Source organism: Amia ocellicauda, chromosome 1 (genome assembly GCF_036373705.1).
Source record: "Amia ocellicauda isolate fAmiCal2 chromosome 1, fAmiCal2.hap1, whole genome shotgun sequence".
In the NCBI taxonomy this organism is placed as follows: Eukaryota; Metazoa; Chordata; class Actinopteri; order Amiiformes; family Amiidae; genus Amia; species Amia ocellicauda.
Window position 1 is genome coordinate 2,472,617 of NC_089850.1, and position 16,659 is coordinate 2,489,275.

Consider the following 16,659-nt stretch of genomic DNA (forward strand, 5'->3'; position numbering starts at 1 on the left):
AATTAAAACACTAGGTGGCGTAGTCGTGCATTTTTAGTAATTCTGCCAGCCAGATAGAAATCTACCCCCTCACATTTGGCAGTAGACAGCAGGATCTGGGTTTCCACAGCAAAGTTGCAATGTGGATGAACAAGGAGCACCAGAAGTAATGCCCCCAAGCATGCCAGCGGCAATGGTAATGGGTTATGGGTTCCCCTTGGGTTCCAAAATTGAAAGGGATTTGTAGTGAACTTAATTTTGGGGAATGGGAAACACAAATTCAGGCTATGCTTAGATTGCAAGGTTTAAATGAAGAACAAAAAATCGATTTTATTTTAATGCTTTAGATGGTGATGCAAAGTGGGAGGTGTTGATTTTAGGACAGGCAGAGTGGGCTACTAGTGCACAGGTATTAACAGTGCTGCGAGGTGTATATGGCGACCGAGAATCATTGGCCAATTTACGTATACGTTTTTTTAATTGTAGACAACGCAGTGGGGAACAGGTGGGATCTTTTGCTCTCCGGCTCCGGGAATTGTTTAATAGGTTACAGGGCCGGGACTCCGAAGGAGTGGCTCTTAATGATGTTGTCCTGCGAGACCAATTCCTGGGAGGCCTGCAAGAAAGCATTATACAACAGGAATTGAAAAGGCAGGTGAGGAGAACTCCTGCAACATTCTCTCAGGTCCACCAGGAGGTGCAACATCTGGTTGAAAACCTGGGATCCCCAAGTAAAGAGGAGGGTCTGTGTTATGCCACTCAACGCTCTGGGCCTTCACCAAGACCATTGGGTGATCTAGAGCAGTGGAAATGGGACATGCGCAGTGAGTTATTGAAAGAAGTACAGAGCCAGACTGCTACTCTCACTAAGTCCATTGTGGAAGAAGTCCGCAGACAACTTTCTACTTCTCCTCACCAGGTAACCTGTGACTCTACCCCTATTGTTCCTACAATTACTCCCCTTGTACAGCCCCAGAGAACAGCTGTCCCAAGATGGCAGTGGGATGCTAGAGGACTGCCTATCTGCTATTTGTGCCAGCAGAGTGGCCATATAGGCAGGCAATGCTCCAAAGCCGGTAGGAATCCAGCTTTAAACTCCAACGCTCATCTACTGTATGGCAAGTAGCTGACGCGACAACCCCAAGTGAGGTTGGACTACGGCCCTCTATTATAGGAAATTGAGAGAAGTAGAAGTGGAGATTTATGGAATTAAAATGCCATGTTTGGTAGATACAGGCTCACAGGTGACCTTGTTTAGCCAGTCTTTCTTTCAGAAGTGGTTGGGAGATCGCCAACTGGAAGAGGCAGGAGGTCTTTGATGGCTTACTCTACGGGCAGCGAATGGGTTGAAGATCCCTTGTGAGGGTTACGCGGTCCTTGACTTGGTGGTGAGGGGTGTGCAGGTGAAGAAGAAGGGAGTATTGATTGTAGAAGATAAATGTATTGGAACTGAAGTAGGCATACTTGGGATGAATGTGCTTTCTGCACAGAAGAGGTTTTTCAGGGGACTGACTGGTCTAGCAACCCAGAAGAAGAACCTTTGAGACGTACCCTAGGAGAGTGTCGACGTGTGGCCGTTGAGAGACAGAATCATGGGAAATTGGGCCAGGGGAGGCTGGCTAATCGAAATCCAGTAGAGCTCCCTCCCAACAGCGAGAGGACTGTGTGGGTAAGAATCTCTGGTTTACACACAAATCGGACCTGCTGTGTGTTAGTTGAACCAGCTTCAAAAGATGCTGCTTTTGAGGTTGGCCATACATTGGCCATAGTTCAGCAGGGGAATAGTTCAGCACTTCTCCCATCAGGGAATGTCACTGCCCTATTCCCCCAGCCCTGTACCAGGAGTTATGCATATTGTTGCATGGAGTAGTGCGAGAGAGTTCCAGTCCCTGGGCTGCACCTGTGGTTTTAGTCCAGAAGAAGGATGGTAGTTGGAGATTCTGTGTCGATTACCGCAATTTAAACGCATTGACGCATAAAGATGCATACCCACTACCACGCATAGAAGAGTCTCTTACCAGTCTAAAGCAGGCCCGTTGGTACTTGACCCTTGACCTTGCCAGTGGATATTGGCAAGTGGAAATGGATCCACAAGATCGTGAAAAAACTGCTTTCACCACTCCACTTGGCCTGTTTGAATTTGACCGTATGCCGTTTGGGTTGTGTAACGCGCCTGCAACCTTTCAGCGCTTAATGCAATGCTGCCTGGGGGATCAGGTATGTGACTCTTTGCTGATCTACTTAGATGATATAATTGTATATTCGTCTGATTTCGACTGCCATTTACAGCACTTGGAGAGGGTGTTACAACGTTTGGCACAATATGGTTTAAAATTGCAATTATGTAAATTTCTTCCAACAGGAAGTCAAGTATTTAGGTCACGTGGTGAATCACGAAGGAGTTTCTCCCGATCCAGAGAAACTGGTAGTAATCCGAGATTGGGAGCCCCCAAAGACTGTGAGACAAGTACGGTCGTTCCTGGGATTTTCAGGATATTATCGACGGTTTATTCCAGGTTTTTCTAAACTGGCTGCCCCACTTAATGCCCTTCTAGTGGGCACAGCATCTGGGAAGAAGACTGCCCCAATTATTTGGACCCAGGAATGTCAGGTAGCATTTGATGCCTTGAAATCTGCTTTAACATCTCCCCCTTTGTTGGCCTTTACAGATTTTAGCCAGCCTTTCCATGTGTATACAGATGCCAGCCTGGGAGGGCTAGGGGCAGTACTCTCTCAAGTCCAGGAAGGAAAGGAGAGAGTGATCGCATATGCTAGTCGGAGCCTACACCCTGCTGAGCGTAATGATCAGAACTATAGTTCTTTTAAATTGGAATTGCTCACTCTCAAATGGGCTGTTTCAGAGAAGTTTAAGGATTATCTGTGGGGAGCAACTTTGACGGTTTACATTGATAATAACTCTTTGGTCCATCTGAAGACTGCGAATTTAGGAGCTGTAGAGCAACGCTGGGTGGCGCAGTTAGCCAATTATAATTATGAAATAAAATATCGCCCAGGATTGACCAATCAAAATGCTGATGTACTTTCTAGGATGTCCCAAGATGCATAGATGGAAGCCTGTCTGGTCCAGGTTTGCCCTGAAGGAGAAGAGTTAGACCCTGTCCAAGGAGTGGGATGGGGTGTGCCTCATTGGAAGGAGTGGCAGAGACAGGATCCAGACCTCTTGTGGATTATTGACCAGGTGAAGTCACAGAAGTTGCCTCCGGCTAGTCAGCGCCAGACTGCATTGTTCACTTGCCAGCATTTGCTAAGGGAATGGAAGCGTTTCGGCTTAGTGAATGATCTGCTGATCTGAAGGTGGCATGACCCTTCCACTGGAGAGGATCACCTACAGATTGTGGCACCCTCAGGACGGACTTGGGCTATATGGGAAGAGTACCATCGGGCCTTGAGACACTTGAGCTGGGAGAAGACTATGTCTACTCTGCGTAGAAGTTTCTACTGGCCCCGAATGAGAGAAGAGATACAAAACTGGGTCAGAGAGTGCCCTCGCTGTAGCCTGTGTAAGACTGGGCCGGAGGTAAGAGTCCCCCTGAACCCCGGTAGATGACCTCCGTGAAGTTGGCACCCCATATAATTAAATAATCACCAAAACTATTCCATTCATTTGTGTTGTGTTTGTGCTGATTTGTGCTGCAAAAATGAATGTTAGTGCTGGTTTGGTCTTTGAGATATTAACATTCTTTTTTGGGCTGTGTGACGTCACTCTCCACCCCATCTCGCTCAAATCGCTCCAAACCAGTGTCATTCGTTTGTGCTCGATTTGTGCTGATTTTTTCCATTAAAACAAACGCTGTAACTATTTCCCTTCCTTAGATATAGCAAGAATGTTTTCGGGAGCGGTGATGTCATTCTCCATCCCATGTTGTCCAAATCGCTCCAAACCAGTGTCATTCGTTTGTGCTCGATTTGTGCCGGTTTGTGCATGTTATGACCCCAAGTGGCTGATGTAAGGGGATAAGAGGAACGTAACATAAAACACACAAATGCAGTAGTGGGAGAGTGAAGGGAGTGCAAAAACCAACACAATATCAATAAGATATATATATATAAGAAGGGTTTATTTACAATGGGGAGGGGAGTATGTACAAGTATGTACAGTATACAAAAACACGTGATGATAATGATACAAATAATGAACAAATATACAGAGGAAAACACCCTGGGCGGTGTCGGCTAACACTGAAACAAAACAAAACCTATCTAAGCTAGTCTAAAAGAGTACACCACTACCTGACTTGGATTTGTAGGACGACCCTAACTAGCTACACTAACTAAACTATCTAAACCTAACAACTAGTACAGAGGGGTGATCACCGCCCCTACCTAAATACCTAATGTGCTAGACAACATACATCCCTACGTGTAACCGTGTAAACCCATGGGTATCTCACCTATCTACCCGTTCTCCCCTGAACAGAGCACAATACAGAATACAATGTAAACGGAAACAAAACAGAGAAGAAACAGTGGATATTTACACAAGCAAAAACAATCAATCACAAAGGTATTTTACACAAACAGACACGAAATGGCGTTGCAATCGGTAGTCTCCCGTAATGGAGGAATGACGGGGTATTTAAGCAGTAGTTGGAGACATCTGATTGGACAGTAACAGCACGGAACAGCGGAGTTGAGTGACGGGGACGAGAGCCAATCACAGCAGGACACCTGCGTACAATAGGGATAGGAGGAGAACAGACACAGAACACACGCACAAGCATGTTGCTTGTGTTCTGGTCCATTGCTGAACCAAGTATTACATCTCGTTTATTACCATCATGTTTTAGGAGTTTATTCAAAGTAAAAAGTAGACAAACTTTACCTCAGCGAATATATCGTTAAGGCCACTGCGTTATAATAACTGTTTGCTCGATTAGTTAGTGTGTGACTTGATACAAGTGCAGCTTATGTTCAAAATGGTTATTGCATTATGCAAGGACGATGATGGAATGATTGGATAGGATAAACAGTTTAATAAGAAATGGAGATAATTGAAGTTTTTTATCTTGAAATTTGCCTCATCTCTGCTTGCAGTTCTCAGAGAAAGCTGCATAAACAGTGAAGCAAGTACAGATGAGGTGTGTGTTTTATTATGTTTCAAATATTTTACAGTGGAGACTGCTTATAGCGATCATGGTTATATTGATCAACTGCTTATATGGATCAAAAAGTTTGGGACGGAATCGTTCCTATACAAATGCTATTTAAATAATTTGCTTATAGTGATCAAGTACTCCGCTTATAGTGTTCATTTGGGTCTTTTCATACATTTCAACATATGGAGAAAAATAAATAAAACGACGAACGTGATCGTTATAAGGGGTCTCCACTGTACCAAAAAAGTCTAAACATAGATTAGTCTCTTAATTTGATAGCTAGACTAATCTCATGCAAGTTAGTAAAAAGTTAACTTGGTTTTGGAAAAAACCATGATCCAGGCATCAATTGACAAGTTTGTGAATTGACTTACAAAACAGAGGTATTGTTATGGCCAAATTGGCATTTGGCATTGATAGTCTACAGTTTATTTATTGTGAAACCACCGGCAAGCTGTGTCTTAGCCTAGCGTATTTGCACTACCAACGTATTTTGAAAGTATATCAAATTCAGGTAATAGCGAAGCTTTCAGTTTCATTACTTTATATTAAAATTATATAAAGTAATTGACTGTCATTACTTTTTATTTAAAAAATTAAACGAACTACAGTAACCTATACCAGAAGTCCTCTTCTGTATTTTTTAATGCCTATTAATTCACAAATAATATACTAGCAAGACTATGCAGACCGGTGCCTCTGCTACTTACTATTTTTAATAATTATAAATAAACTTTAGATTAACTTAAAGTAATGTGGTGGTTATTTGTTATTGATTTGTTCAAGCTGCACAATATTAGTGAATGATGGCTAAGTAAGCTACCCAAAAGCTGTGTATGAACATTTATTTTTCGTGGGAGCAAATGGGTACCTACTTAATTCTTAGCCTAAATGACCTACATTATTATTCACAGTGATTTATATTATTATTTAAGTGTATGATAATATTAAAATGTGTATTGTATTTGTAGATTCTGTGAATAACACATTTTGTGCAGACTTTATTGAACAGGATCAAACAACAAAGTAAATGTCATGTCTTGGCTTAATGTGAATTTAGTGTGTAATATAAAATGTTTAATTTTTCATTACATGGTTCACCCACTAATTAGTTATTTATATTTTATAGTCTTCAAAGGACACAGTACCGGTACATCAAGATGAAAATACATTATTGTAGGGGGTAAGTTATCAAGGTTGTTTTAATGAACTATGATATAAGATCGATACAGAACTATGTCACTCTCCATCTGTATTAATGTATTTGTAATAAAATGTCTTTGAGTTTGAGACTATTGGGCATTGTTAATTGAGCATGTGCACGCCTAGAATTTCTCATAATACATTCCACAATATTCTCATCAGGAGCTTTCACCTGGAAGGATCTTATTTTTCATTGAGCACAATCTTCTTTTCCAGGATGGAACCATTAAGAAGCACATTCTTGCACGAGTTCAGTGGTACCAACCAATGGATCCTGTGTTTAAAGACTACTATGGTTTCCCAGTGTCTGTATTTTATCCAAACATATATAGACAAGAAAACAGTGCAAGCTTAATTCCTGTGCAGAGGATTAAATGTAAATTTGTAAAAATGACAGAAACATTGGAAAAACATCACTTGATGAGGCAAGCACTGATTACTGTTGCAAGAGATAATTTTGTTGGATATTAAAGATTTTTTTTATTAGAAAACTGTAAAAGCTGAAAATGTTCATGCATAGCTAATTTGTGTGTGTATATGTATATGTGTTTTTTTTGTTTCTACCCAGTTTGAAATTACCAATTGTATCCTGTTAAGCCAAGTTCACTGCTGCAATCCCCTGCACTAATCCAGGATGAAGACATACTACACCCATCCTCCAAGACATGCGCTATCAGCCCTCCTAGTTTTTGTTTCTCCCCCCCTCAGCAAGCTTGGAACTTAGACAGGGAAACCCACTGTCAGGGTTTTAAGCCATCACCCTCTCTCTCCACTAGAGGCCACTGTCTCCCTGTCTTTCCTTTCATTGTTCTTTTTTCACCTATCAATCACCCTATTAACATTCCGGTCTCCCATGTGCACTTGTTCACTCTTCCTCATTGGCTCTGCACCTTTCTTCCCAGTTCCTGCTCCCTGTCTTAAACCCCTCACTGCCCTCACTCGGGGCAAAGTCTCGTCAGCATTTGCTACGATTCCAAGCCGTCTCCTCGCTTCCTTGATTTATCATTGCCTGTCTTTCCGTTTTCGATTCCGTCTTGCCTTTGCTAGTCTGTCTGCCTGATCCCACGACCATTGCTTGTTTCCTCGACCATGTCTTTGCCTAGCCCCTTTGTCTTGTCTGCCCACTCTACGTGAACTGCACCTGGGTCCTAACTCCCTAAGTTCTGTGGTCCTTCCCCTGAGAGACCGTGACACCCACAGCACTGATTGGAGGACTATTGCTGGTCTCCCTGCCCCCAGGCTCGCAGGCATCTGGTCAACCACTGGGGGGATGTTGAAGCACAGTGAGTGGAGGAATCTAATGTGAACTCCCCCCTCCTAACGCTGGGTTAATGCTTGGCAAATTATGCACCACCCCTGTGAGTTCCTGTCCGCTGCCACTGAAGAAACAATTCAGGCATGAACCAGTGTCCTAGAGCACACCTTACACTCTGACCAGAGGCCTTTACCGGATGCGCCACTCGGGAGCCCATTGCATTACAAAATAATTCGATTTAGCTTAGTCTTTACTCAAACTGCAATATTATCTCACAACTATTTATTGTGGTTGTGTTATTAATTTTTATCAGATATTGTAAGCACACTTACATTCTGCCATGTAGTGCGACAGTCTGTCGCACTGTGCAAGTGATTGGTCCTTTTCTATGAATCAGGAGCATGTGTTAACGCACGTCTTTGAGCGGTCTGTCGCACTATGCAAGTGATTGTCCTTTTCTGTGATTAGTTACATCCTTCAAATTTAACGTTAACATAATATTAAACTTTATCTAAGTTTGCCAAAGATTTCAGTAAGTTGATATTTGATACTGTTTTTATATTATAAATAAACATTTACCTTATTAAATATCTTCATCATGCATTGATTTATTTATAACTAAGAAATTACAGACTCACAATTGGGTTTAAGATTCATGTGTATTATTTTCTGCAGACTAAAATAAGTTTACTAATTTAAGCTTTTTATACAATGGTAGTTTCAAATTGACAAGTCTTTTCACCTTATTTGGTTATTTTTATTAATTTAACTGATGCCTAAAATAGACACCTCATAGCAAACTAGAAACCTGTACTTCGTGGTGACTTTCTAGACCACAGGAAAGGTTTGTAGTTTGCTACTGTATTCGCAGATGAGTCAAAGTTTGGTTTTAATATTATTTTTAATATGACACAAATATGACCCTTATCACAACAAATGTCCACTACAGGAAACAACCAAGTTAAATTGTTAAAGGTAATGGAAGGGAAGAAGTTAAGAGTAGGAGCAGTCAATGGTGGTTATTTTGGAGACATTGGAAGGTGGTAAGACTGATTTCATACATGAAGGACAAGAGATGAGAAGGAATGAGCACAGGCAGTAGAATGTTTGTGTGTGTGTGTCCAACAAGATGTGACGCATATCAGATGAAACATGGCACCTTCCATGACCGGTTGATGTTACAGAGAGCACCACAGACAAATGCATGTAATGTAAATTTAACAGTTTTTGATTAAAGCATTATGTTAAGAGAATTGCGGTGTGGCAATGAAAAACCCGGACAGGGTTCTATGACAGAAAAATACAATAAACTTTCTGCTGAAGTATCCTTACAAAACTCATGTTAAAGATATTGGTGAAAGAATTAAACAATATAAATTGTAACAGCTTCACTTTCCCTTCAGTACTATTTATAACTGATTTAAAGGATTGTGAGTAAGCCATATAAATATACCTTTTACTTTAGGTTAGCGCAATCTTGTGCAAATATTTTCTACTTAGAGTTTGAAAGGGTTTACCATTTTTACTAAACTTAGTAAGCCTTATGTTGCATGTACACAGGTTTACTTTACATTGGTTTCTTGTAAATATTATGCAAACGTAAACTTTACAAGTGGTTTCCCATATATTTGCAAACCTATTTTGTAAACCTAAGCTTGTGTGGTGTGTAGTTTACATGCATGGTATAAACATTGTAAAGACTAGGTTTATTCATGATGTGTAAGCGTAAAACTGAATGTATAAATACATTTCACAAGTAGTTTCCCATATACCTACACACCCTTTGTAAACCAAAGATGGTTTGGTGTGCAGTTTACATGCTTGGTGTAAACATTGTAAAGACTAGGTTTTCTCATTATAGGTAAGAGTAAACTTTATGTAAACCTAAGGTTCACAAATTGTTTACATGGCGTTTGTAAGCCACTACAAACTTAAGGTATTCCAATGGTTTACAAATGCTAAAAAAATGTAAACTATTATTTTCATGCAGTGGTAGTTCCAGGTCCCCGGCATAGGCCAGTCATGAAACTATAGCATAACTGCACAAATTCCTCAGCTGTGCTGTGGTAAGAATGATCTTTTGGTGGTCTAAAATACAAGCTGACATACAGGAATAGTGTAGTACATGTACAGTGCATGTGCAAGTAACCAGGGAAAAAGGGGACCAACTAAACTGCATAGGCCTGAACCTCACAAGAGACCTATACATTTTATTGGCCCTTTTCCCAGTATGAAAGCCCCCTTTATCGCTATTGAAGGATTTACCGTGGTGAGCAATATTACTAGGGAGGTCGAACATTCCCTAACAGTGCGTAGAAACTCTCCGTGAAGAGGATATGAGCGCCTCTCAGGGCGCAGCTGCACCGAGATTTTCGGTCCCTCCCCTTCTCTAAAAGCTCAAGCCCAAATGGTGGTTTCACATACACCCCTAATGAAGGTGTTATTTGATAGGTTACATCCCCACCAATAGCATATTACGAGCCTTTTTTTACCGAAGTCAGGAAGTTAGAAAAAACTTGTTCACTCATTCCCTTTTCCCTATATAGTGAGTGGCAGTGAGTGCACTATATTTCAGCAGTGAGGGAACGAAATGAGTGAGCGATTTCAGATGCTGACGTCAATTCCCTGCATTAGAGCACTCGGGAGCTGTCGCAGACATTTGAATATCTCACCTGTGTGGCTTCAAGAATTTTATCATCTCTGTAATCTTTATATAGTTTATATATATATACACTTTTATAATATGCAATTAAATGTTTTACTGTGCATATATATAAATAACTAGCGTTTTCATTATTATTATCTTGTAGGGGACGAGATGTAGGGAATTAATTCGGACACCACTACAAAATGGCTGACACCCTAAATAGTGTACTATGTAGTGGATAGGGGCGGTTTCGGACACAGCTCTGGTTTGTTTACTTTAACACGTGTGCTGCTAGTCTGAACATAAAACGCCTGTGTCGCCACTCATATGGAAGATGACCGTACCCCTCTACTTTCAATTTTTATACAGACCTATGCCTTACCTTTTTGGGCTCTGTAATTCGCAAGGTTTTAAATACAACATACGCCATATATTTCTGGGGAGAAAAGAAATTCGAACACGAACCGCCATTTTCCCACAGCAGCGGTAGTGAGTTTTCTTGGTGACTATGGTCCCAGCTGTCTTGAGATCATTAACAAGATCCTCCCGTGTAGGATGATTCCTCACCGTTCTCATTATCATTGAAACTCCACGAGGTGAGATCTTGCATGGAGCCCCAGACCGAGGGAGACTGACAGTTATTTTGTGTTTCTTCCATTTGCGAATAATCACACCAACTGTTGTCACCGTCTCACCAAGCTGCTTGGCGATGGTCTTGTAGCCAATTCCAGCCTTGTGTAGGTCTACAATCTTGTCCCTGACATCCTTGGACAGCTCTTTGGTCTTGGCCATGGTGGAGAGTTTGGAATCTGATTGACTGATTGCTTCTGTGGACAGGTGTCTTTTATACAGGTAACGAGCTGAGATTAGAGCACTCCCTTTAAGAAAGTGCTCCTAATCTCAGCTCGTTACCTGTAAAAAAGACACCTGGGAGCTAGAAATCTTGTTAATTGATAGGGGATCAAATACTTATTTCCCTCATTAACATGCAAATCAATTCATATTTTTTTTTAAATGCGTTTTCCTGGATTTTTTTGTTGTTATTCTGTCGCTCACTGTTAAAATACACCTACCATTAAAATTATAGACTTATAATTTCTTTTTCAGTGGACAAACGTACAAAATCAGCAGGTGATCAATACTTTTTTCCCTCACTGTAACTGATACGAAGTAGAAAAACAATATTCAGTAGAAGAGCAGAATTAGAGGTGGCAGGATTCATAGTGCCGTTTGCAAGAGTCGTGCATGACTCGGGACGTGGCGAGGCTTCAGATGCAGGTGCAGGAAGCCCGCAGAGCTATTTGCTTAATTTACAAAATGTGGATTCCGTAGTTGATGGGATACGAAAAGAGATGAGGAAAGTGAACGACATGACTTCAGAATGTAAAGCTCTGGCAGATGAAAGAGACCAAATAGACACAGAGAGGAAAGAGAAGGGAGTTCGGTTGTATGAGGCTGAGGTGAAGATAGTTAAACTGAAAAAATAATTGAGAACCGTTTCAGACAAATTAGCCCGGACGAGTGTTAGAAATGTCAATAAAAGGATTAGACGTAGAGATGACAAAAAACAAAAAATGCAGAGAGAGGCACTTCAGCTTAGGGAGGAGAAAGTTCAGCTTGCATTGGTTAATGCTAAGTTAGAGCAGAGCATTGAGGTGCTAAAGGAAGATATGCAGAAGCAGAAGCGTAGTAAAAGAAAAGAGACCATTAAACTTATTTACTATAAAAGAAAATCTGCAATGGATGGTGAACAGAGTTTAAGTGTGGCAGACAAGGTTAGAGAGATAAATGGAGAGGTGCTTTTCTAGCCGGGTAAGTATGAAGAAGTGAAGGGAGAGTTGGACAAGTTCTTAGAGAACAAGACCGAAACATATGTGGAAAATAGATACACGGATTAAGTGTATATTGACTTAGTTGCTAATATGGGTTTGCACACATAAGGCATCTCAGGTTGTTATAGTAGTTTTTAAAAAACTGGGTGGTACACAGAAAGACTACAGAGTAGAATTCTTACAGAAAATGATTGGACTCACTGCACAGATGGGACAACAAAAATTGGTCAAGTATTTTTTAAGGATGGTACAAGGATACATTTAGGACTCGGGGAACAGGCATCAGGCTCTGCTCAGTGCACATTTTATACTGTCAGAAAAATGGACATAGTCAGAAGTGGGGTGTGTGACTTGAATGTACATTTCTGTGAGTGAAATTATCACAACAATTACAAATGTTTTGGGGGACAGAGCTGCAACTGAGAAAAAAGTCAATGACATTTTGCCTCCGTACAGATCAGATATTCTTCCAGAGATCGTGGAAGACTTTGAAGAGCACAGTGAGGCTGATAAGACTAAACTTAAGACTTTTCTGTGGATTGCATTTAGTTTATGGTTTGACCTACCAGGCTGATGTAACACCTCTATCTGAGAGAGATACATTTTTGGTGGAGACAAAGTAGTTAGTTTGTGCTTACACTGGGTAAACAAAACAGTAGGAGAAAGCGGGACAGTTAGATTGATCAGAACTGTATTCAAGGCAGTGCAGGAAAGAGACTGTGAAAAAAGTGGAAAACCGTACAATTAAAGACATTTCTGTTAAATGTCTGCATTTTTCTGCATTCTGTTAAAGGATACATCTGAATTTGTGCCACTGGTACCATTCAAAGGTAACAGAATGAACGTTACTTTTTTCAATGCAGCTGGGTTTTTTACCTGCACTCTGATTTACTGGAATTCAGTAGAGAAATTCAGCATGAAAACAAATTGGTGGAAGCTGTTTTTGCTGATCTAAATGTTAGACAGTACTTGGCAGGATGTAGGGCACTTGGATTAATTTGTAAAATTGTGACAGAGCCTCTTTTGAGAGTTTTGTCAAGGAAAGGAGCATGTTCTTGAGATGAATGACAGATATCAGGAACTTGTCCGCAAACTGAAGGCATGGCAGTCGGACGGCCAGAGTTTTGTTAGAGGAGATGTTCAATTGTTTGATGATGTAGAAGTGAGTGTGTAGCCTGTCCTTCAGAAACTTACAGAGGATCAACTACAGATTTTGACAGCATGACTGTGCAGGTAGTGGAGTTAATTATATCTAGTCTTGTTAAAGTGTGCTGCAGGATGTTAGCTGATCACCTAGAACAGGGGTTACCAAAGTGCGACCATTGAGGATGTTTGGTGCGGCCCCCCAAAGCAAACCTTCAACTCCCCCTTTTCTGAACCTTTACTATATTTTTAAACTTTCTGAACATTTTCTGTTACAAAATGCACATGTGATTTGGGAGAAAATAATAAAACAACAATTACAATTGAATAAATGATCCCTAACAGAAATGTATAGGAAATAAAAAGGTATGATTTGGGACATATTTAGTTTTCATTGGTGGTTAATTTTCTACTGCGGTCCCCCCATCCCATGCAACCTCTGGAAATTGGCCCTCCATCACCAGACATTGGGAACCCCTGACCTAGAGCATGGGCGGTATGCTGAGGTATCAGCAGAGCACAGTAAACTGCAGTCCACTCCAAAAACCAATGCCAGTTGTGAGAGGGATTTGGGGATTTTTTACCGATTGTTGAGAGAGAAGATGAGAGCAACAGGAAATGCTATTCCTTATTTTGTAATTTGCCAAAAATTGGTCAAATTACATGAAGGTAGAGCTACATTAACTTTAACAAATGTGATGTTTGTTATTCTTCTTCCAGAAAACTTGAAATAAAGTGTTGATTAAATGAAAAGTTTCCATGGTTGATTTTTATTTTCTGGGAAGAATTCCCTGCTGTTTTTAATGTATGTATTTGTGTTTAATATTATTTTCTGAATGGTTTGCAATTACATTGTACCTATTTACAATCAATGTATTTATAAAACACTGATATGATTGTTTTGTTTGTGGCATATGAAAACAGCCTTTCATTGTGCCTGCAGTTATTTTTCTTGGTACTTGATCATGTTACAGTAATGTGCTGCAAACATATTGCAATTCTCCTGTCAATAGTAAACCGATTTAATGATCAGTTCAAAAAATGAACTTGCATTGCAGTTCACACTACTTAACTGAAAATAAATATGCACTGAATATAATATTACATATTATATTTTACTTTCTCATCTAATTTAATTACTATACTGTAGGAACGTTTTATTGTGTTTATTCAGTATTTGTGTTGGCATACTAACAACACCACGAATCAATGTTAAAGTCCACGCTTGCAGCAGTATGGTGCCAATACGCTTACAGCCAGGGATGGGCAAAGATACATCAAAATGTATTTTAAAATAAGATACCAAATACCTTAATTTTAAGTGTATCAAAATAAACTACAAAATACAGCAGCCATACCATGTATCAAAATAAACTACTGTATTTTTGTATTTTAAAAATACTAAAAATACTTTTACAAGGGAGCATGAAATCACTTTGCAAACCTTCCTTCTATCGGCCTATTTGATCTATCCCTTCGCCAGTAAACTGACTCAGCTAATTAAGTAGACAATGTTTGATAGCAACAGCTTTCCTCTGCCTAACGAGTCGTGCGATAAATCTGACATATGCAACCAGTTAACAGATCAAATATTCACATATCCCTGTGATCACCCAGATGAAGGTTAGTTTTAAAGTAACCAACAGTTTAATGTTTAACTAACAGTTTGCTAATGACTCATAATTGTATCCTAATTTAGTTACTTGGTGTTTGGAAGGGCCTACTTTTCATCAGCAACACTGACTCAGTGACAAACAAGTAATTCATAAGAAGACAACTGATGGCACCTTTATTCATAGCAACTAGTTCCTAAGTAATGAATCATTTGATCATAAATATAAATATAATAAATTATGTGTCAGGCAGTCATTCATGCAATGGTATGCAAAATCATGATCCTACTAAACAGCTACTTCAATTAGGGTACAATCATTTAGCATTCAATTATTTATTCATCAATCATTGGACACCTATTTGGAGGTTGAAAACAAACATTTGAGCACTTTGTCAACAATTATTAAATGATCAATATGTTTTGATTTTAAATGTAGCCAGAAACATAATCAGAAAGTAGCAACAGAGCTTGCCAAGGAGTGGTGGATGGGTTGACTACCTGCTCTTTAATGGCATTGCAGCACAACATTGTTAATGACAATAAGGCACACGTGTGTGCATTTAACAAGTTACACCATATCATGATATTATAATGTAATATTGTACAACACTGAAACATTTTATTTATTTAGGGTTAGAGTCCCCATTAAACTTTCTGCTGGTTTAACTGAATTGGGTGTAGATTTATATGGGCTCAGATTGATATTTTGGCACTGGCTAGGGCTGGGGTTCAGGCTGGTATTTGGGTCTAAAATGAGGCCAGTACCCTGTTGTTGTAATACAGTGGTTTATAGTGAATAGTCTCTGCTCTCTAACGATTGAACATGACTTGGAACTTAAGCTGATTCATTCCTGTATCAGCATCAACTGAAAATGTGGATGTTTAAGAAAAAAATCACAATAAAAAAGGGAACATTGAAAATGATGAATATAGCCCAACCAGTTAAAATCAGTTTAGTTTTAATATACCATATAGATGAAGATAGGAAAGGTCCAAATCCTGGATTATGATTGGCCAGAGCAAAATAGAGTGACATCACTGCCTTACTGTAACATGGCGCATTGTGACACATGCAGTATCCATGACCAGTCCATACAGAGAGACCCACACCTTCTCATTGTTAACCAGACCATACAGAGAACCTAAAGAGAGCGCCAAGATGTGTAGAGTTTTTGTAACACAGAAAGTTAAATACTTTTTTGGCCAATTCCAAGAAAAACAGGCCCAGATGGCTATAGAAGTATCCATGGAGATCGATGAAATGGAGGAAGAACCCATGGAGATTGATTTAAAATTTCCTGTAGATGTGGAAATGTTGACTGTGGCTCTCCTGGCTATTCCACTCAAGTACAAGTCCAGGAGAAGATGGAGCCACAGAATGCACCCATACTGACACCATTAACTGGGCATGGTCCTCTCCTTCAAGGCCAGGTCCATCTGTTGGCCTCCCTACTCCATCCCCGAGGCTGTGCTGCTGAAGGTTCAGCCGGAGGGCTTCACAGAGGAGGAGGAGATGAAGATCTGGACCTCACTGTGGAGGCAGACAGCAACCTCCTGCTCATGCTCCTATCCTTCAAGGCCAGGCCCAGCTGCTGCCCTCCCTCCTCCGTCCCCGAGGCTGTGCTGCTTGGAGACTCAGCCGGAGGGCTTCACGCAGGAGGAGGAGATGAAGATCTGGACCTCATTGTGGAGGCAGACAGCAACCGCCTGCTCATGCTCCTATCAGCAGTCTCCTGCCTTTTTCCAAGTCCAAGTGTATTTGACCCATGCTTTCTCTTTTGATGACGCCTTTTGGATTTCCTTGATTGTCTTGTTCGTTCGATCGCCTGACCTGCCGACTGTGACTCCACTACACCTCTTGTCTATCC